This window comes from Hippopotamus amphibius, chromosome 2 (genome assembly GCF_030028045.1).
Source record: "Hippopotamus amphibius kiboko isolate mHipAmp2 chromosome 2, mHipAmp2.hap2, whole genome shotgun sequence".
NCBI lineage: Eukaryota > Metazoa > Chordata > Mammalia > Artiodactyla > Hippopotamidae > Hippopotamus > Hippopotamus amphibius.
In genome coordinates this window covers 151,992,382-152,014,663 of record NC_080187.1, presented here as the reverse complement: position 1 = coordinate 152,014,663, position 22,282 = coordinate 151,992,382, and the positions used below count along the sequence as shown (strand labels likewise).

At 46.7% G+C, this 22,282-nt stretch overlaps 1 protein-coding gene and 1 non-coding gene across 3 annotated transcripts in view; both read left to right on the top strand.

Moving 5' to 3' along the window:
- ENTREP2 (endosomal transmembrane epsin interactor 2) overlaps positions 1 to 22,282 on the top strand; it is a 404,596-nt gene that overhangs the window by 102,183 nt on the left and 280,131 nt on the right. The gene's annotated exons all lie outside the window — the stretch shown is intronic.
- On the top strand, positions 19,609 to 19,711 carry LOC130847331 (U6 spliceosomal RNA). Its single transcript, XR_009052097.1, has one exon. It is a non-coding gene; the product is annotated as a U6 spliceosomal RNA (small nuclear RNA).

The following is a 22,282-nucleotide window of genomic DNA, read 5'->3' as shown; positions in this document are numbered from 1 at the left end:
TGGGTCCACATGGCTGGACTGGGGAGCCGCATAGCCCCGGGAGCCTCCACCTGCCCCCGCGCCCGTGTGGAACCAAAGAACAGTAGCGGGTCTTTTAGGACCCTGTAAGATCACGCCTAGCAGTGGTTCCTGATGTAAAACAAAGCATGGTGTTTGTCAGTTGACTGGATGAACCAGAGCAACTTGTAATGGTGACTTGGTATCAGGAAATGAGCATTAATTAGCAATTAAGCAATGAGCTAATCTAGGAAGAGGGTCAAAGGAAGGATTTGTTCAGCATCTTGGGGGGTTGTCTCATCTCAGACACCTGGAAGGCAAAGCACCGTCTGCATCCCTTGGGCTGGCTGGCCACTCCCGGGACTGTTCCGGTGCATCCATCACCTGCCAGTGTGTATCAGTTGATTGTGGCTTCTGGCAGTTTCGGGAAGGATTGAGAGGGATTTTGAAGTGCATCTGGGCTTTGACATGATTGATTGGCTGTGCTGAGGGGAGGGGCCTGGTGGCCCCCGTGACGGGGATTTACCACCCCTCCCTTGGCCTGCAGGGGTGGGGGCGTGTGTGTGAGAGAGGGAGGTGGCGAGTTGAGGGGAAGTTTGCCCTGGGGTGAGGCCTGAGAACACGCCTGCCCTGCTTACAGGCAGCGTGTACCCTGGGAACAGGGCGCACAGGCCCAGGACAGCTGCACTCATAGTGACCTGGGTACCAGAAACTCAGCAAACGTGGGGGTTGTGGGGTCCCCCTCCTCAGTCAGCTTTGCCCTATTCTGCTAGTGTTTAACAGCATGTTGTGATTTTCTGTGGTGTGTTTGTTAAGGGTTATTTAATTCAGCATCAATTCTTTGCTCTTGTCTTAGGCTCTTGGTGTTTTAAAGAAATCCATTCTGCAATTTCTAAAGCTGTGTTGAACATACATAATACCACCCTCCTGCTGCTTGCTTGTGGAAAATCAGTGGTTTTAGCTTTTCCTTCTGAGTACCCGTGGGCATTGATTTTGGAAAAGGAGAGCAAAGTACTCCCATGGTTGTAAAGAGAATTCAAGTGTGGAGGGAAATACGGAGGTGGCAGTTTTTCCAGTAGCATTCCTCATTGCAGCTGGGGTCTCAGGAGGGGGCCTGCTGGGTTCTTTCTGGGAGGTTTGAATTGAAGACAGTCTTTGGGGCTGGTGGAAGAAGACTTTTTTTTTACTTTTAATTTTGATAAAATACACATGAGGAAAATTGAGCATCTTCACCATTTTTAAGTGCATAGTTCAGTGGCATTAAGTACATTCACATTGTGGTGCAACCATCACTGCCATCTGTCCGCAGAACACTTTTCATCTTGTAATACTGCCACTCTGTCCCTGTGAGACACGGACTCCCTATCACCCCTCCTCCAGCCCCTGGCAACCACCATCTACTTTCTGTCTTTAGGAATTTGGCTCTTCTAGGGACCTCATATAAGCAGAATCATACAGTATTTGCTCTTCTATGACTGCTTTATTTCATTTAGCATGATGTCTTCTAGGTTTGTCCATGTTGTAGCAGGTGTCAGAATTTCTGGGAAGGAGACTGTCAGGATGGGATGGGAGGGGCGGCCACCATGGACACCCCCCCCCCCCCACCCAGCTCCGGTGTCAACCCCATCTCGGCTTGAGCCTGAGAGAAACATGTCTCCCAGCATTCAGCCAAGCAGGGTTGCTGAAATGGCCTTTGTGCAGGTTCTATGAGAAGAATGAAATTAAACTAGAAGAAATTTTTAAAAAAATTGGTATCTGTACTTTTTGACATAGCCTCACAGTTGCTGGAGTCCTGAACTAGGGTTATATAAGAAAATCTCTACATGTGCAACAGTTTCAGAAAAGATTTAATCACCATCTAACTGTAAACAAATGATCTATTTATTGGTTAATGATGAGGAGTGTATTTTAAAATAGTATTCAATATTTAATAAAAATGCATTCCAAGTAATAATTGAGAAAAAAACTTCAGACACAATTGAAGCTTTGCTAATTAGTATAATCAACTCTGCACATATCCACTCAGATTGTTTACCTGTCTCCTCTTTTATTAATTGCTCACTTTTGGACGTGATTGGTGGTCCAGCACTGCAAGTCAGACCCCACCTCACGGATCAGCTTATAAAATGAATATTCGCCAGATTGGAGTTTGCCAATTATATTCACTATTCATTTAGAAATATTGCTGGTTTCACAATTTTGTAGACTTCCTCCAGTCCATCAGTAGTTGGAGGGGGGTTTGCTCCTGGTACTGGAAATACTGTTCTAGGTCCTTTGGGGGATAAAAGCAAAGCAGTGATGATTTTTGCATTTGGAGCAGCACATGCCATCTCTACTCAGGAGGAGGAGCAGTGGGGGTGTGGAGCAGTGTGGGGTCTGGAGGCAGTGGTTCAGCATCTGGATGCAGGTGAATGGTTGGAGGCAGGAGCGATCAGAAGAAGCTTCAAGGAGGAGACAGGCTTGAGCCCGGCGTGGTAGATGGATAGGGTTTGTCTAGTGGAGAGCAGAGAAGGGCAGTGGGGTGTGGGTGTCCTGAGTTAGGTTGGGGGTGGGGGCGGGGTACAGAAACAGAGTGCTTTTAAAAGCTAGTGAGTCACTGCAGAATGGGCATCTGGAAGGGAGCAGAGCTGGATGATTCTGTGCCTGACTGTTCAACTTTAAATCTTAAGGGTCATATAAGGAGCGACTTGATGAAAGCAGGATGTTATGACCATTTCACCCTGCAGTCCCTGCATTTAATCCCTCCATCCCAGGCTCAGGGAGGGCCTGTAACTGGGACAAGAAGGCTTGGGGGTCCTTTCCTTAGCATTTTAGCTGCAAGCAGGGTCATACTTTATTCCGGACATTTGGTCTTTGAGGGTGACAGTGATGCTCTCCCACAGTCTGTCCCTGTGTAGTGGGAGATGCATGGACCACAAGTCTAGCAGTTACCATTTTGGCAACTGCATGGATTTGAACTTTGGCCAGGAAACTCCCTGGGCACATCTCAAAGGAATGACTTTTCCACCTGCCCGTGGCTAATGTTCAAAACCTGCGAGGCACCTTGATTCCTCCTTTTCCTTCACCCCTCCCCTGGGCTCTGCCTGCAGGACACCCTGTGATCCCCCTGTCTCCATCCTCTGCACCTTCCTCGCTGGTCCCTTTGCTGTCTTTCCTGCCTGTCTGCAGATTTCTCCACCCAGCAGCAGAGACGTACATCACCTCCTCACTCCCCTGCATAAACTCTCAGCACATTCTCTACCCCCTCTCCCAACCCCAAAGGTCCTCATAGACCTTTCCCCACTCAACTCCTGTTGATTATCCTGGTCCTCAAGCCAGATTCTTCCCACCTCTGGAGGGTCATTGCCCTCTTCCTCCAGTAGCTCCAGAACCTTACACAGCCAACCCAGTGCATCCCTCCTGTGGTCTCACACCCCCACCCCCACCCCGCTCTTTCTCAGAGCTCCCCTTCCCCTCCCCGCCCCCACACCCAGCCTAATGGAGCCCTCAGCAGCCACCCAGCTGCCTGCATTGCGTTCATCACTCTGTGAGCTGTCTTGTCTGTTTCCTCCTGCATCTTTAGTACCTGTTTCTCCTAGTTTCTTGGCGATCACCCGCATCTGTCTTGTTTACAGCTGACTTTCCAGCACATACAGCAGTGCCTGGCACTTAGCTGGCGCTCAGTAAATATTTGTTGGATAAATGGACGGACCTAGCTATTCATCAGTATCGGGCACAGCCAGGCCTGGCCTAGCTTAGCATCAGTGATCACAGATCCCACGTCACAAACAAAGGAAACACCTACTTCCATGAGAACTTGATGACTCTGAAAATTGTTCGATGTACCACTGATGTCTCTAAAAGAGGAAGCCTGTTTGGTGCTAATACTAATTATGTGTTAGTGTTAGTCAGTTTTTATTTTAAACTGACAAAATTTTCCTTTTAAATTTGAAGAATTTAAAAATCATCTAGAGGGACTTCCCTGGTGGTCCAGTGGTTAAGACTCCGTGCTCCCACTGCAGGGGGTGTGGGTCCAATCCCTGGTCAGAGAACTAAGATCCTGCATACTGCGCGGCACGGCCAAAAAAAAAAAAAAAAATCATTTACATATGGCTGTCATCCTGAGGAACTCATGGTTTATATCGAATATCCTCATGTTTTTCTGGTTTGTTGATGTTTATAATGGGTCATAAAATTCAGATATCAAGGAATTACAGAGTAAGGTTGCAATGAAAGTGTACCCAGCATTGCCTGGTAAAAACCAAATAAAAGTTAGCCATTATGTTCGTTGTTGCTGTTATTCTTAATGTTTTGGAATACTGGGTGTTTCAGTTCAGTTAGATCACCCCTATGCAGAACGCAGGGTGTATTTCTGATTTGGGAATACCTGGTGTCCTAGAGCCAGTGATGGGAGCTCCACTGTCAGGCTAACTGGACCCAAATCTAATTTTGCCGTAATTCTCCTTTCCTGGGTCTTCCTGCAGAGCTGGGAAAATTTCTTACTCCCCTTTTCACATCAGAGTGGAGAAACCACTTCTGCACACTCTTACCTGCATGGCTTTTTGTTCTCCTTGCACATTCAAAGGCTTGTCACCCAGTTTTCATCTGGTGGTTTCTGGACCTCTTGTCTTTCTGGACATGGCAGGGCAGGGTGACAGCCAGTGACTGTTTCCGTATGGTCTGGGCAGCTCCCAGCCATGTAGCCCACTTTCTTCAGGGGAGCTGGTGGCCACCCAGAACCCCACACTTTCTTCCTTCATCTGTGGTCTGCTGCTCGTGGCATTTTATGAATTTTGGTATCAAAATGCAGAGTGCTTGTATCACGGGTGAGTTCATCTGTTCGATTTAAAAGTTAGCTTTCCTGACTGTTGAGATGATCTCATCTCGGTTTGGGGTCTGGCCCTTGTGGGTGCAGACTGATGTCATATCCCCCATGTTCTTGAACCTGTACCTGTCCTCTATCCAGGCCAGGCCAAGGCTCAGGGCCAGGACCCCTGCCTGCATCTCTCCAAGGCCGTGCAGTGGGGCCATGTGTTAACATCTTGCTGAAATAAAGGCCCTCATCTCCTTAGCATCCCTCTAATCCACCAATCTTGTGACCTTATTAAAAGGGAAAGCGAGATGGGTTTGGCCTGGCACTTCTTCCTGAGTACTCAGGAGCCTTCTGCTCGGATAATCCCCTCTTGTGAGCCCGTGATTGACACCGGGCTTATTGGCATGCAGCTTCCTCAATTTGCTTTTCTTTTCATCTCCACTGCTCCCCATTATGTTTTCAAATTAATATTAAAAAATCCATCTAGTGCACAACAGAGTTCAAGTCAAACAGGGTTGACAGGCTGATAATGAAAACAGCTGCCCCTTCTGCCCTGGGCACACACATCCCAGCCCCAGGGAGCCACTTCAGGTCTCTTCCTCGTTTGCTTTTATTCCAGTTTTATGAAAAAAAAAACAACATTTGTTATTATTTTTTATTGTGGTAAAATATCCATAACATGAAATTCACTATCTTATCCATTTTTAAGTGCACAGCTCAGTGGCATTTAGTACATTCACGTTGTTGGATGGATCTAGAGATTATTATACTAAGTGAAATAAGTCAGACAGAGAAAGACAAATATCATATAATATCACTTATATGTGGAATCTAAAACACAACACAAATGAACTTATCTACGAAACAGAAAGAGACTCACAGACATAGAAAACAGACTTGTGGTTGCCAAGGGGGAGGTGGGTGGAGGAGGGAAGGATCGGGAGTTTGGGGTTAGCAGATGCAAACTATTACATATAGAATGGATAAACAACAGGGTCCTACTGTAGAGCACAAGGAACTATATTCAATATCCTTTGATAAACCATAATAGAAAAGAATATGAAAAGTAATATATATAACTGAGTGATTTTGCTATATAGCAGAAATTAACACAACTTTGTAAATCAACTCTACTTCAGTAAAATTAAAGAAAAAAAAAAACAAAAACTACAGCCACATTGCTGTGCAGTCATTACACCTGTGCATCCATTTCCAGGCCTTTGTCATCTCGCAGAACTGACACTCTGCAGCCATTAAACACTTCCTGTTCTCCCTTCCCTCCAGTCGCTGGAAACCACCATTGGACTTTCTGTCTCTATGAGTTTGATTGCTCTGGGACCTCAAAGAAGTGGGATCAAACAATATTAGTTCTACTGTGACTGGCATGTTTCACTCAGCATGGTGTCCTGCAGGTTCATCCACACTGTAGCACCTGTCAGCACTTCCTTCCTCTTTAAGGCTGAAAAATATTCCATTGTATGTGTAGACCACACTTTGTTTATCCATTCATCTGTCAATGGACACTTGGGTTGTTTCTGCTCTTTAGATGTTGTGAATAAAATGCTGCTATAAACGTGGATGTTCAAATATCTTTTCAAGTCCCTGTTTTCAGTTCTTTTTGGGTGTATACCCAGCAGTGGGATTGCTGGGTGATATAGGGTTATCATTTCTTCGTTTTTACAACTGACTTTATCTTGTTCTCAGACTTATCATCCACTGGGTAGCAGGAAAAAAAATCTAAAACTTCCCAGTTGATGGTATCTCAGTATTTTGATATCTATTTGTGATTATCCATCTGTTTTAAAGTTTTATTGAGATATGATTTACAGGCTACACCATTGACTCATTGTAAGTGTATATCTCAGTGATTTTTAGTAAATAATGGAGTTGGGTGACCAGCACCACAACCAGATTTTGGAAACACTCCCATCCCCCAAGTAGCCCCCTTCAGCCTGCTGAAGGTCAGTCCTTGCGCCCAGCTTTCCCCTCAGTCCTGGGCCTCCAGACCTTCCCTGGCATCATCTCAAGGACCAGTTTTCAGTATCCTTGCGGACTTGGGGGTATGTAGTTATGTGGCTTCACGAGACAGCTGCAGGCATGTGGGGCCCAAGGACACATTCCCCAATTTTCTACACATACCCTCAGCCCAGTGTACCCCTCAGCTTGCCTTCCAGTATCCTGGTGGCTCTGACCCCACAGGCTCCTGAACTCTGCAAGGGATCAGCTCGTGCCCCCAGCTCCCCCTCCCACCCCTGATGGCTGCCAGCTCACCCTCTTGTATCTGTGTTTAGGCTTTAAACATGTGTTGGACCCTCTTACCCAGCATCACACCTCCCCGTCTCCTTGTCCCTGTGGATCTGTGCCTGTGAGGTTTTGGGGCAGAAGAGAGATTGAGAAGGTCAATTACCACTTTTAACCAGAATTTCCTACTCTTCATTATTTTAAAAAATTATCAAAGAGGATTAGAAACTATATATTTGTCAGAATTCTGTATCTTTTATATTGTAAAGAGTCCTAATTGGTTAGAGTTTCTTTTTTTACCACGATAAGCTGTAGCCACTGTTTGCCCAAAGCCTGCCTGCATTTGGGACACAAGGGGTCATGCCCGAAAGAAAAGGGTTACTTTGCTAAAAAGGTACTGAAGGATCTCTTAGTGGTTCTAAGAAATCACTGAGTACACTAGTCACTTGGCCATCACTTAACCTCTATCCAGTTGTATTATTAGAAGTACCAAATGAAAAACAGCATGGCGGCACCTTAAAATATTAGAGAATTCCCATGTGAGCCACGAATTCCAATTCTGAAAGCAGAGACTCAAAGAGATATTTATTTGCACACCCATGTTCATAGCAGCATTATTCACAATAACAAAAGCAACCCAAGTGCCCATCAGCAGATGAATGGATAAACAAAACTCTGTCTCTACAAACAATGGAATACTATTCATCCTTTAAAAAGGAAGGACATTCTAACACATGTTACAACCTGTATGAACCTTGAGGACTTTATGCTAAGTGAAATAAACCCATCAGAAATGTGTAAATACTGTACAATTCTATTTACATGAAGTACCTAGAGAAGTCAAATTCAAAGAAAGAAAACCACCCTGGTGGCTTTCAGGGACCAGGGGTGGGGGGGCAGGCTGGGGGGAATGGGAATTTCTTTAATGGAAACAGAATTTCAGTTTTACAAGATGAAAAATGTTCTGGAAATTGTTAATGTGAATGGACTTAACACCCCGAACTGTAACCTAAAAATGGTTAAGATGGTAAATTTTATGTTATATATACTTTACTACAATTAAAAAAAAAAACACCAAATGAATAATTAGTCCATTTGGGGTGAAATATTGATATACTTTTGGATCATCAAAAATTTGGGGGGACAATGTTCATGGATTGGAATCAACATTGTGAAAATGACTGTACCACCCAAAGCAATCTACAGATTCAATGCAATCCCTATCAAATTACCAATGCCGTCTGTTACAGAACTAGAACAAAAAATCCTAAAATTTGTATGGAGACACAAAAGACTGCAAATAGCTAAAGCAATCTTGAGGGGAAAGAATGGAGCCGGAGGACTCAGACTCCCTGACTTCAGACTATACTACAAAGCTATAGTAATCAAGACAATATGGTACTGGCACAAACACAGAAATATAGATCAATGGTACAGGATAGAAAGCCCAGAGATAAACTATGGTCAACTAATCTGTGACTAAGGAGGCAAAGATATACAATGGAAAAAAGACAGCCTCTTCAGTAAGTAGTGCTGGGAAAACTGAACAGCTACATATAAAAGAATGAAATTAGAACACTCCCTAACACCGTACACAAAAATAAATTCAAAATGGATTCAAGACCTAAATGTAAGGCCAGACACTATAAAACTAGAGAAAAACATAGGAAGAACACTCTTCAGCATAAATAACAGCAAGATCTTTTTGACCCAGCACCTAGAGCAGTGGAAATAAAAACAAAAATAAATAGGTGGGACCTAATGAAACTTCAAAGCTCCTGCACAGCAAAGGAAACTATAAGCAAGATGAAAAGATGATCCTCAGAATGGGAGAAAATATTTGCAAGCGAATCAACAGACAAAGGATTAATCTCCAAAATATATAAACAGTTCATGGAGTTCAATATCAAAAAAACAAACAACCAAATCAAAAAATGGGCAGAAGACCTAATAAGCATTTCTCCAAAGAAGACATACAGATGGCCAAGAGGCACATAAGCTGCTCAACATCACTAATTAGTAGAGAAATGTAAATCAAAACTACAATGAGGTATCACCTCACACCAGTTAGAATGGGCATCCTCAGAAAATCAACAAACAGTAAATGCTGGAGAGGGTGTGGAGAAAAGGAACGCTCTTGCACTGCTGGTGGGGATGTAAATGGATACAGCCACTATGAAGAACAGTTTGGAGGTTCCTTGCAAAACTAAAAATAGAGTTACCTACCATATGACCCAGCAATCCAACTGCTGGGCATATACCCAGAGAACACCATAATTCAAAAGGACACATGCACCCCAATGGTCATTTCAGCACTGTATACAATAGCCAGGACATGGAAGCAACCTAAATGTCCACCAACAGATGAATGGATAAAGAAGATGTGGTACGTATATACAATGGAATATTATTCAGCTGTAAAAAGGAACGAAATTGGGACATTTGTAGAGACATGGATAGACCTAGAGACTGTCATACAGAATGAAGTGAGTCAGAAAGAGAAAAACAAATATTGTATATTAACATGTATATGCGGAATATAGAAAAACGGTACAAATCCACCGGTTTGCAAGGCAGAAATAGAGACACAGATATAAAGAACAAACATAGAGACACCAAGTGGGGAAAGCAGGGGGTGGGGAGGTGTTGGGGTGGGATGAATTGGGAGATTGGGATTGCCATATATACATTACTAATAAGAAAGAAAATATCAAATCGTACACTTTAAATATATGCAATTTATTGTACATCAATTGTATCTCAATAAAAGTTCTTAAAAATAAATAAATAAAAAATTGGGGTGGGAACCAACTCATGTTTTCTGATTTTTTTGATATTGGTATAAACCTTGGTTTAGAACACAGTCTCAACTATTATATTTGGTTAACAAGCTTATGTGACAGGTAAATAAAACTGGCCATTATAAAATGAAGGGAAATAAAGGCTAGTCAGCAGAGTTTTCTGTGACAATACATTTATCACAAAGATCAGACAGAACAAGACAGTAAATTTACAAAATAGAATAGTGTCAGGCATGTCCAACATTCATGAAAATAGGTAAAAACACATTTCTTGCAGTCAGCCCGGTGTTGTCAGTATAGTTATTGACTTGGGAAAATCCCATTTGTAGACAATAAATGCTGTAGAGCAAGGCACATAAAGTTGTAACTTGACACGTTTTCCATTAAATGAAAGCTAGAAAGCAGAAAATAATGGAAAAGCTGGATAACTTTATTTTTGTCAATTTAGGGCTACTAAGAAGACTAACTTATAGGTTTTATTCACCCACCAAGTGCTTATGAACTGGGAAGGTGGAGCTGGTGGCGTGGGTGGTCACTCCTCTCCAGGTGGTCCGCCAGTGTCTGTAAGTTTTCCAGTGAGTGTTTCGAGGTGTTAGCTTAGAAGAAGCCTGATGACCTTTTTGTAATTGCTTCATTTCTCATATATGTTAATGAATTGACTCTAGTTAGACGTGATCATTTAAGAATTGTAACTGACACATGGATGGTTTCCTATTTTTGGAATTGAGTGGTTAGTCTGAAGTCATTGTCTTTAGGTGTTTATACTTAAGATTGGAAAGTAGATCATTTTACAACTTTTAATGAAGGCTGGTCACGTATTAACGTGGCTCTGATGGCATTTGTGCCAACAAGGGGACCTGTCCTGTATCGTCAGGGACCGAATTGAGAATTGTGTTAACAGAAGACACTGCACAAAGGTTGGATGCCCCAGCATGGAGCGTGGGCAGGGAGCCAGTCACCTTCCTGGGCTGAGGGTCGTCCGGGGCGGGTGGTTGTCACTTGGGAAAGCCAAGTCTCCGTGGGACCTCTGGCTCCACCGCCTCCTGGCCTTGCTGCTCCGCCCACATCACTTAACCTGTCCGAACACCGTCCTCCTCGGGGTAATAAATCCTTGGTCGTCATGATAATCCTCACATACCCTGATATATGACTTCTAGTTTGATTAACATACTGTACCTATGAAAACTTAGGAAATGACTCTATCTTATCTATCTTACAGTAACAGTGAAAAGTACCTAATGAGGCTGGCGGTCCTGCCCAGCTTCCTTCACCCCCTGGAGCAGAGCGCCTGGCCTACGGGAAGATGATGGGGACTCTCTCCTCACCTAGGGAATGTCGCAGCAACAATTTTATGGGGCTGTCATCCCAGCGTAGCCTGTCCCTCCCTCTCCATCTTTCTAGTTTGTTTTGAGGTTACATTCTGAGCAAACAGCTGTGTCGGCCAGAAGGACCAGGGCTGGGGATACAGAGCGGTAGGTGGAGGCTGGCTGAGCCCTGCACAGCCTGTGGTGGACACAGAAGTTTCTTGGGACACCTGTTGATCAAAGGTATCAGAGACAGAGGCTGTGGGTCCCCTGGCTCCACACCTGGGGAAGTATAAGTGCAGACACCTTTGAAAATCCACAATTCCAGGTATGAGTAAGCTCATGTCTGGACTCTTTGTTTGAGGAAGAGCAAACTGAGAAAAAGTACTGTGGTGTCCAAGAAAAAAAATACTGCTGTGTGAAAGGGGTATGTTGGGTATCTTCCTGAAGAATCAAGAGAAAGTGAACAGGAGTATGAGCCAGAAAAAAACATTGTATGAAATAGTTTGTTGCCCTCAATAGGGAGGTTGCCCTTTTTATATGAAAATGTACTTCTAGCTCTGATCAATTAACTGGGATAAGTTGGGCAGACCTGAGGTCCGGAGGCGGGGTGACCATGACTTTGGCTCACTCCTAAGGATGCCTCCAAGGCCGGGCAGGGGGCTTGGGTGCGCTCAGATTGCTGTCCTGCTCTGCAGTGCTGGAGGCTTTGACGCTGGGCTCAGGCTTGGGGTTTGGAGCTGAGACCAGACCCTCCCTTCCCGCAGGTTACAGGCGGGAGGTTCCCATCTAGCCACCACGTCGCTGTATGGAGTTTAGGGTTTGTGTGGTCCACATTGGTGGGAAACAAGGTCAGACTGCAGATCTGAGATCCACGGAGCCCCTGGGGCATCGCTCAGGTGTGACTCTCAGGTGTGACCTGTGTGGGCGCTGCCCAGCAGCCTCTCGCTGATTGGGGAGACGAAGAGAGAAGGAGGGGAGCTTGGCCAGAACAACCTCTGTTCTTAACCCATGAACACAGGCACGGGGATGCATAGGAGCAGGCGCAGTGAAGCACACGGCAGCACCCACGGGACGGATGCCAGTCAGGGCTCAGGGCTTGCTCTCCCTGTTGCACCTCTGCCCCAAGTGCCTGATTCGATTCCAGTGCAGATTTCCCCCAACGTCTTGGAGCCAGAGCTGTCATCTTGGATGGCATGGCTGCTTCCCAGGGTGGGAGGCCTTCCAGGGATGGGAGACCAGAGAAGGGTGTGTGTCCTTACTAACCTCAGGGCCATAAGCAGGTCCTGTAGATCAGGGCTCCACTCATTTTCACATTTTAATGTCTAAACTTTTAGGATCAAAGTTGATATTTAGCACAATTTAAAAAGAAGCCAAGAAGTCAGTTTCTTAGCCTACCCATAGCTGCTCTCCACCAAGACACATTGGTTGGACAGCCGGGCCTGTGGCCTTTTGCATCTCCGCTGCTGGGAGCTGCACTAGCTGTGACACCTCCTGGCCTTTGAGATTCCCCTCTTGCCCCTTGCTGAGAATTCTGGGGAAGGCAGGTCTTAGAGCAGTTTGGAGATGCTGTGTACATAACAAACTGTTTCAATAGTAGAGGGGTTGGTGCTCCACCGAGGTCTCTTATCTTGTTACCTAACAAAACATTGTTGCCCACTTGTTTTGAAGACCTAATGTTGAACGACCTTCCATCAAATTGACTCTTACCCCTTCATCAACCTCATATCTTAGTGTATCTGTTCAGACTTTCTTCTCTAACCAGGGAAATCTATACATGAGTTATTCCTTCCTGCTTGCCACCTTTGTACACACCCTCTCTTTGCTAAATCTTAAGCATCAAAAGTCTGAAAACTCTCCTCCAGGAAGTCTTCCATGGTTATCCTCAGGGGCTCGTAGGCTCCCCTTAGCCATTATGTGGTTTGTATTGTTTTAGTGTTTGTGTGGATTTGTAAATGCATTCACCAGAGGTCTTGTGTGTGGGACTGTTCCCCCCTGAGGCTGTAAGCATGGAGAACACCCTGTACTATCCCTGCCTGCACCCTGCCCATCCCCCCACAATGCCTGGTGCTGCACTTGGAGAGAGTTTGTGGGGTTTGACCGCTGAGTGATGGAGAGACTTGGGGTGGGTTTAGTGTTGACTTCAGAGGACAGTGGCCTTGGGGTCCTCCCTCAGGTAATGGTGACTGTCTGCACCTCTTCCACCTGCTGGTCCTAGATTCATATCACTGTTCTTCTCCGACACCTTCTCTGCAGTCAGATTAGTGAGAGTTTGTCCTGGTGTGCCCCAGCAGGAGAGCATATAATAGCATCCTGGCCCAAATTAAACAGAACTCATATGGTATTGGTTCAAGGTTTGCTAACACACAAATAGAAGTGACGCATGGAAACGATAGCCTGCAACCTTCTGGATTCTAATATATGAAAACAAGGTACTGCAGTTTTGTGCAGAAGGGAGCCCAGGCTGAGTGACAGAACATTGTTAGGTCCTCACTTAGCATCATACACCACTGTAAGTTTCCAGTGGATTGATTAAACATAAAAAGCAAAAGCATACACGTACTGCTAAGAAGTATGAGTGGCCGTCTGATTGTTCCCAGGAGAATAACAGTAGTGGTAATGAGAATGGCAGCTCTGTCCCTCAGCAAGTGCTGCGTGACGGACCACCCTGCAACTTCCCAACAGCCACTTGTTCTGCACTTAAGTTGGGTTGGGAACGTGTGCTGGGCATTGCCGGATGGCCCTCTAGCTGGGCCCACTCAGGGATCTGCAGCAGTGCCTCCTGCACGTCTCATGGTGGCTGGTTGTAAGCTGGTCTCAGCCTGCAGTGGGGCTCCTCCGCAGGGTGGCGGCAGGGTTCCAAGAGTAGCGCGAGGGCAAGCCCCGGTGTGCAGGTGCCTTTCAGGTCTCTGACTCCCCTGTGCTTCTGCTCTCTTGATCCAAGCAAGTCACAGTCAAGCCCAGCCCCAGGAGGGGAGGATTCCGTCTTTTCATGGGAGGAGTGGCCATGCGCTAGACTATTTTTGCAATCTGCCACAGGCACTCTTCTGAGTACTTTCTGTACATTATGTATTAGTTATCTCCTGCTGCATAAACAAAACACCCCTAGACTTTAGCAGCTGAAAACAGCCAATGCTTGTACGTCACAGTTTCTGTGGGTCAAAATCCGGGCACGGCTTGACGGGTCCTCAGGTCAGGGTCTCCCAGGGCTGCAGTGAAGGTGTCACCCAGGGCTGCTTCATCTTGAGGTGGAGCTGGTGGCAGTTACTGGTTGCAAGCTCACTTAGAGGCTGTGGGCAAGCGCCCGGCACCCTGTGGGCTGGAGCTGAGAGGGTTCCATGTGAACACCAGGCGGCGGGTCGCTGAGGGCCAGTTCCCAGATTGTCTGCCACGTGCTGACCTCATGTAGTGAATACACTCTCATTATCTTCCTTTTTCAATCAAGGAAATTGAGGAAAAGAGAGGGTCATCCAGATAGCAAGTGGGGGAGCGGAGGTTGGGTTCCCGACTGAAGGACCACAACACTCTACTTGCCGTGAAAGGCATAATAAAGGGGAAGATTGATACAGCTGGCCACACGTCCATTAGCATCCTGTGTGCATCCAAAACCATCACCAGAATTGGCAAGTCAGGACATAACACTATCTACCTGCCAATCCATCCTTATTATACTAAAAGCAGTCATAAATCAATAGGAACACATTACCATCAGATGGGAAAAGTCTGCAAGAGACTCTAGTCAGCAAGTCACTGAAGAAATATGAAAGGCAAATAAACAGAAAAGTGCTGAACCCCACGAGTAATCAGAGAACAGCAAATTAAAACAGTTCTCTTCTTTCTTCCTCCCTCCCTCTCTTCCTTCCTTTCTTTTCCACCAAACTGGTGAAAGGTCTTTCAGATATTTATCCTCAGTGTGGGCCAGGATACAGGAGGATAAATACTCTCTTACCCACTGGAGGGAATGTTGATGGGTGTAATCTTGTAGAAAACAAATGTTTATACCCTTTGACTCAGTCATCCTCTTTTGAAGGGTTTATACTAAAATCAGAAATATCAATAAAATGTATGTGTGAAGATACTCACTGTAGCTTTATTTACCTTCGTTGGAAATTGAAAGCCACCTGAATCTCTAGCAATAGCAGGATGATTATAGTAACCGTTTCTAAATTATACGGCCATTAAAAGCATATTTACAAAGAATATTCAGTGGCCTGGGGAAATCCTCATGTTATGCTAAACAAACAGAGCAAGATAGATTCCTGCTACAGTAGAATTCCAATTCTGCACAATGTATGTGTACAGAAAAGAAAAGCCTGAATGGAAACAGGTCAGAAGACGAACAGTGGTCATCTCCAAGGAGTGGTGGATATTATTTCCTTTATTTTTTTCTGTGTTTTCTCCACATTCTTCCTGGAGGATGTATTACTGTCAACACTGGACACAGAGGCGGTCTGGAGCATCAGCAGAGGCCTGTCCCCTCTGCATGGCCCTGGAACAGAGCCGCCAGTCCCCTCCCTGGGTGTCTGCTTCCCAGAGGTGGAGTCCACGGACCCCTGCAAAGATTCCCCTCAGTGGGACTGAGTGTTCCCTGTGTTTTGAAGTCAGGGCCAAACACCCGTGGTTAACCTCTCAGGTCAGTGTTTGCAGTCCCTCCAAAGACACAGGAGGTTTGTAAATAGGCTTGAACTGCAGTGACCCCTCCACGCCCACCCCTACTCTGAAGACACAGTTATGAAGCTGTTGGCTAGACGTGAAAGCACTGTGATCTCCGCCTTTGGGGACGTTGCTAAGTTTTCTCTCCCTGCACTGGCCCATCTGGTGACAGCTGGTGACCGGGGCTGTCGTCTCAGGGGTCCCTTGGTGTAGCACTGACCTGGCATTTAAAACCTGGGACATTTCTGGTCCTGTCCTTCTGTTGTGTGTGGTCAGTACCCCCCTGGTACAAGGGCAGGAGGAAGAGGGGGGCACAGTTCCTTTCCCGTGGCTCATTATTTGGGTCTTCATCCTCCAGTTAATTTCCTCTCAGCCCCCCTCAGCTGTTCCACCCATTTCTGCTCACTTTTCCGGCTCCTTCTGCAGCCTGACCCGGCCCCTGGCTTTAGGTCCTGCTTACCCATCCTGCCGGCCCCTCTTCTGGCCGCCTCCGCTTCGCATGGGGCAAGGCTGCCCCCCTTCCTCTTACCGCCCCCATGCTCTGGGGGGTGTTACGTGAGGCATCCCTTAAATATATCCCTTCAGATGAAAGAAATGGTTCTATAGTTGAGAGGTGAGAGCCCCTGGTAATGAAGTCTTTAAGGAAAGAAAATGAAGAGGTGGAAAGTACACTTTGGTAACAGCACCCATGTCTGGAGGATGGACTAAGGCCCTCACAGGAGCAGCAGGGTTTCCTTCCTTCTTAGGATCTGCCTTCTGCAGCTGATGCAGGTGAGACTTTAGTTTGGTGCAACGTGAGGGACCCTAATATCAGATTCCACTTAGAAAAATGAAATGCTGGAGCATAAAGGTTGCCTGTGCTCCAGGGTCAGCATCTTCTTAGCCAAAGTTGGTTGTGTCCACAGGGTGGCAGGAGGGCCCCTCCCTGGTATTTCCAAGGCTCGGGTCTTGGGTTACCTTTTCTGGTTACTTCTTGCTCAAAATCCCTGCTCCCTGGGGTCTCCCACCATCCACTGCCCCTGTTGCCTGCCTGGAGGTGGGCGTCGGGGGTGCGGGTCCATCAGCTCCTGGCTGAGTGCTGCTGAAAAGCAAACAGCCGCGAGAACCTTAAGCTGCTACATGTGTGTGCACTGGTGTAACAAAATGGGTATTCAGTATCTCTAGTCTGGGTTTAGGGAGTTACCTGAGACTTGTCTCTGTAGGAAAGTCTACAAGATGAAGCTAAAAAGTGTGCATTTTAAAGGAGCCAAGGTAACAAGATAAAAAACAGGCATTTCATAATGTGGAACTTATCTGGTTTCTTCAGGAAACCCTTTTGAAAAGCCTTAAATGAAGACTAAGCTTTGTATTGTCTCTTTGAGCACTGCTTTCAGGCCAGCATTGCCAGTGAGCGGGACTCCCAGGAGCAGACCTGTCAGGTGGACGGGATGGGATGGGATGCGATGGGATAGGCGGGCCCTCGAGGGATGCCTGCAAGGTCCGGCCTGCAGTCTTGGTCCCTCCCAGACCCTCCCAGAATGTCTAGGGGGAGCTGCCCGGCTGTTCCCAAACCATCCTTTCTGCCCAGTCTCGCCCCAGATCACCCACAGATGACCTTTCCTTCCTCCTTGGTTGGACATTCCCAACTTTTTACTGGCCCCTCATCGGCCTCCCAGGACTCCCAGTCATCTCTGGTGGTGACCGCCTGAGTGGCCCATGTGCTGGATTTGCAGGATGTTCAGCTGAGCCAGGGGCTGCCCTGGTCCTGTGACTTTTATGGAAAGAGGCAGAAGCGGGCGGGGAGATGTGGAGAAATCGTGTGGCCTTGCCAGGTGAGGGCTGAGATCTCAGAGCTGCCACCTCCTTGTCCTCAGCACTTCAGCCCTGGACCTGGGACCTCATGCTCTTCCCAGGCCCTGGGGGGATTGGGACAGGGTCACTGAGGGCTTCGTGGGAGCCACTGGGGGGAATGGGCATTCGGGCAAGTGCTGATGGTTTTTCTTATTCAGAGCTGTTAACTTTCCTTCATGCAAGTGATTTCACCGTAACTGAAAGTATAGTTAAAAGATAAGAACTCTCTTCCTCATGTGTAATAGTCTACAAAATGCTTGGCTACTGTAAACTGTAGAGTGATACAGAGTCTTTGAGAGTGGGAAAAATAATAAATAAAAGTCTTGAGTGTGATGTCAGCACATCGTTTTGGTAATGGGTTCAAAGTGTAGCTGTGGGTATAAGATCTGTTTTCTTCTTTAATAGTAAAGTTTTCGTCATCTTCCATGTTCTGTGCTATAGTGGTCCTTGAGGATGAGTGACATAGTGGTAACTGATGCTGCTGAGTATCTGTCCTACAGAATAAATAAGGGGTCATTACCCACGTTCAGCACGTCATGAATGTCAAGGGCAGTCGGTATTTGTGTGCATCTCACAGCCAGTCTCCTTCCCCCGCCTTATCCCACTTCCACCCAGCACTGCAGCCTTCCATCTCCCCAGGGGTGGTCCACCCCCCCCACCCCCGCCCCCGGGCCTCCCTGGTGCCTCTGCTCACACATGTCCTTTCATGGAGGCCATCCTGACCTGCTGCCCCTCTGATCTCGTTCAGATGTCACAGGAGACTCCAGATGTGTGTGAAAGCTGCCCTGCCTCCCTGGACCTCAGTCTTTTCCTTTCTCATCTTCAGTCAGACCCCTCTGGTTAGGGTAGGTCAGTTTCCTTCGTGAAGGGAAAAGCCCAGTTCAGCAATTATACTTTAATGTCCAGTTCTCATTCTCATCCGGTCCATACTGCAGTGACTGTGACATCCTCTCATAGCTTTTGAGCCGTTTCCTAAATGAACAGTGTTTGTTTTTAATGAAGGAGAGTTCCCCGCAAATTTCCAGCAGGTCTGTTCACTCTAGCCATCCTCAGAATCAGAGTCCAGGTGCACGCATTTATGGGCGGCCTGGAGGGTCTGCTGCCTTGGGCCCCTTGAGGCCAGGCTCTCCTTTACCGACCAGCAGGGAGGAAGGGTGTGGCCTGCGGGGACCTTGGGGGCCGTGGGGGTGGGGGGCCCGAGGGCATGGTGTTCCTGGAGTGAAGTGTCCCTAGGTCATCAGCTCTGGAAAATCCAGGTTGCATTTGTGTATTTTCAAAGTTGTTTTCAGATTACTTTTTGCAAAGCTAATTTCAAATAAGGCAAGCTACCTGGAGAAGCAGATGGAGAAAGCAAGATTAAATTTGATCCACCTGGTTGAGCTGTCTCATTTTCAGCTTTACTGAGGCAGTGCAACCTTTACATGGCAAAGAGTTTTCAGAAGCTTGCATGTGAACTGTTTCATTACTGATTCGAAAAGATAGAGCTCTGCATTCTTTTGCTTCTTCAGATGAACATTGTGGTTTGTTGATGGTTTCTCTGCCTACCTCTGAGCCTCACGCATACGATCACGTTGGCCATATCAATGCTCAATGCCAGGGCACTGGAGGAAAGAGTCACTGATGGTATTTAGGGTACAGTAGAGTGGATTTTGTCACCTGCGCCAACTTTCCACAGCAGGTAGTTAGAGCATCCCTGCTTGGTGCCTGGTTACCCATCCTGAGGTTCCTAAAGGAGGTGGATTCTGTATCAGGAGCATCCCTACGTCAGGGCTGATGGGCTGACAGGTGCCAGCCACAGGGTCTCCTCAATGTCCACTGTGTGTCTTCACTTCAGGTCCCCTCTGTTCATGAGGGATGTTGTTTCCTTCCCATGTGCTGTTTTACAGAAGGCTTGTGTCTGGACAGAAAGATGATCCACCTGCAGGCCAGTGCTTTTAGAAACATACCTGGTAGCTTTAATTAGAAAGGAAAGGGTCTTGTGATGACTTCAGCAGTACCTTTACTGCTAAAGGGTTGGGAGGATATGAAGAAGATTATTAGCATGATTCCTGCACAAGGATGATATGAAAATTCATGAAGCATTCCCTATTTTTGTACACCTGAAACAAATACAATATTGTGGGTCAACTATAACTTAGTAAACAAAAGGAAAGTACCTTGTTATTACATTATTAAATGGAAAAATTAAATAAACTAAAAAGATATTCAAGAACCTGGATACTTTTTGGATGGGATAGGAAGCAGGTAGTAGTGAGGGGACCTCAGCCTGGCAGATCATAAAGCTGTGTGCTGCTCAAAACTCCCCTTGACGTGCGTTTGATGAGGGGGAGGCACGTCTGCTGCGTAGCACAGGTGTTTAGATGTGCTTCAGCCTCATCCAGCCACAGAATGGCTTCTTTCCTCTGTGGATATCTTCGATGGCATACTTGATTCAATGCGCTTCAAAGGTTGGATTGTTTTCTAATTTGTTGGATCATGGTCCCAACAATGGGATATCACCTCACACCTGACAGCATGGCTACTGTCAAAAAGACAAGAAATTACAAGTGTTGATGAGGACATGGAGAAAAGGGAACCCTTGTGCACTGTTGGTGGGAATGTAGATTGGTGCAGCCACTGTGGAGAACGGTATGGAGGTTCCTTAAAAAACTAAAAATAGAGTTGCCATATGACCCTGCAATCCCACTCCTGGGCACATATCCAGAGAAAACCCATAATTTGAAAAGATACACGCACCCCTGTGTTCATAGCAGCACTATTTACAATAGCCAAGACATGGAATCAACCTAAATGCCCATCAGTGGATGAATGGATAAAGAAGATGTGGTACATATATACAATGGAATATTACTCAGCCATAAAAAGGATTGAAGTTTTGCCATTTGTAACAACATGAATGGTCCTGGAGGGTATTGTGCTAAGTGAAATAAGTCAGACAGAGAGACAGATACTGCATGTTTTCACTTACATGTGGAACCTAAAAAATAAAAGAACAAATAAAAATAATGAAAAATTATTTGACTCATTTCCAATTACAAAAGGAGTTTAGACTTATTGTAAGAATTTGTGGTTGCCTGAATAACAGCCCCTCCCCACCAAAGATGTCCACGTCTTACTCCTGGGAACCTTTTAGGTTATGTGACAAAGGGAATGTGGGTGGAGTTAAAGTTGCTAATCAGCTGACCTTGAGAAGACAGATTGTCCATGATTATCTGGTTGAGTGCAGGGTCTTTCTAAGTGGAAGAGGGAGGCAGAAGAGGAGAGCTGGAAGGACATGTGGCTACAGTGAGGGGTCAGAGAGAGACCACACAGCTGGCTTTGTGAGCCAAGCAGTGTGGGCGCCCCTAGAAGCTGGAAGAGGCAAGGAAATGGATTCACCCCAGAGCTTCCAGAAAGGACACTGCCCGACTGGCACCTTAATTTTAGCCTAGTGAGACCTGTGTCTGACTTCCAACCTACAGAGCTATAAGATAACAAATTTGTGTAGCTTTAAGCTGCTGACTTTGTGGTAATTTGTCACAACAGCCATAGAAAATGAGGATGGAAGTGAAACAATACGAACTGTAAAGAAAAGGCCAATCCTACTTGTCCCCATTTCACGGTGCCTCTGGGGACCCAGGCTCCTCCTCCTCTCTGCTTGCCGCCTTCAGCATTTGGCTCTGCCCCATGCTTCTGGTCTCAGGGCAGAAGCAGGGCAATCTCCTCTCCCCATCACACGTCTGTCTGCTAGGCAGCGAGAGTTGGAAACAGAAAGCACCTGTTTCAGGAAAGAAAAAGTCTTCCAAGTGCCCTGTAGCAGATTTCCACATGCATCTCTTTAGCCAAAACGGGGTCACACGGCCACCCAAGCAAAGGTGGTCTGGGGGTCTGGGAAAGCAGGGCTTTTTGGACACATTGTCTCCCCAACACATGGCTCCTCTGAGAGGCTGGGGGGGTGGCCAGCACTGGTCCACAGCTTTGTCCTCTGTGGTCTTTGTCTGAGGTCCAGCACATCCATACTTCAGCCTTCTTGGTGCTACAGTCCCTCCCTGCTCCAGAGTCAAGGTCTTGGCCTAGGAGTAGTCAGTACAGGACCACGTGTCCCCTTTTCAGAGATATGTTGCCTCTCCAGCCGTCTTCACCTGAGCATTTGCCGTTAGGTCATGTGTTCCACACCTGTTTATCCAGCCATCGTTGTGTGAGGAACACCCATCATCGCCTTCTTTCCAGCAGAATCCTTGTCCCGAGGCTCACAGATGACAGCTTAATCCTGCTCCTTGATTATTCTTAACTTACTCATTCCCAGGGCAGAGCGTCTTCCCTGCATTTCTGGTGTTTGGGAATGCGGGGTGCATCCTTGAGAACCCACAGCGAGAAGGTCCTGGGCCAGGGGTAGCTCGTGGTTCCCCTCTGTGCACTGGTGGCCTCGGTGGTGTCTGCAGGATGCCCATGACAGTGGCTGCCGGGGACCCCTTCATTCTGACTTGTGAGGCACAGGGAGGTGGTAAGCAGCCGCCCCAAGGGACGCCCATGGGAATGGTGACAGCTGCAAAGGCCACCGGAGCCTCTGTCCCCGTATAGGGACCCATTGCTCAGGCCCACGGTGCATTGGACCTCACAGTTGCCAGGACCCAGGCCTGCAGTCCGCTCCTAAGTGGATGAGAACTCGATGTGGGTCTCCTCCC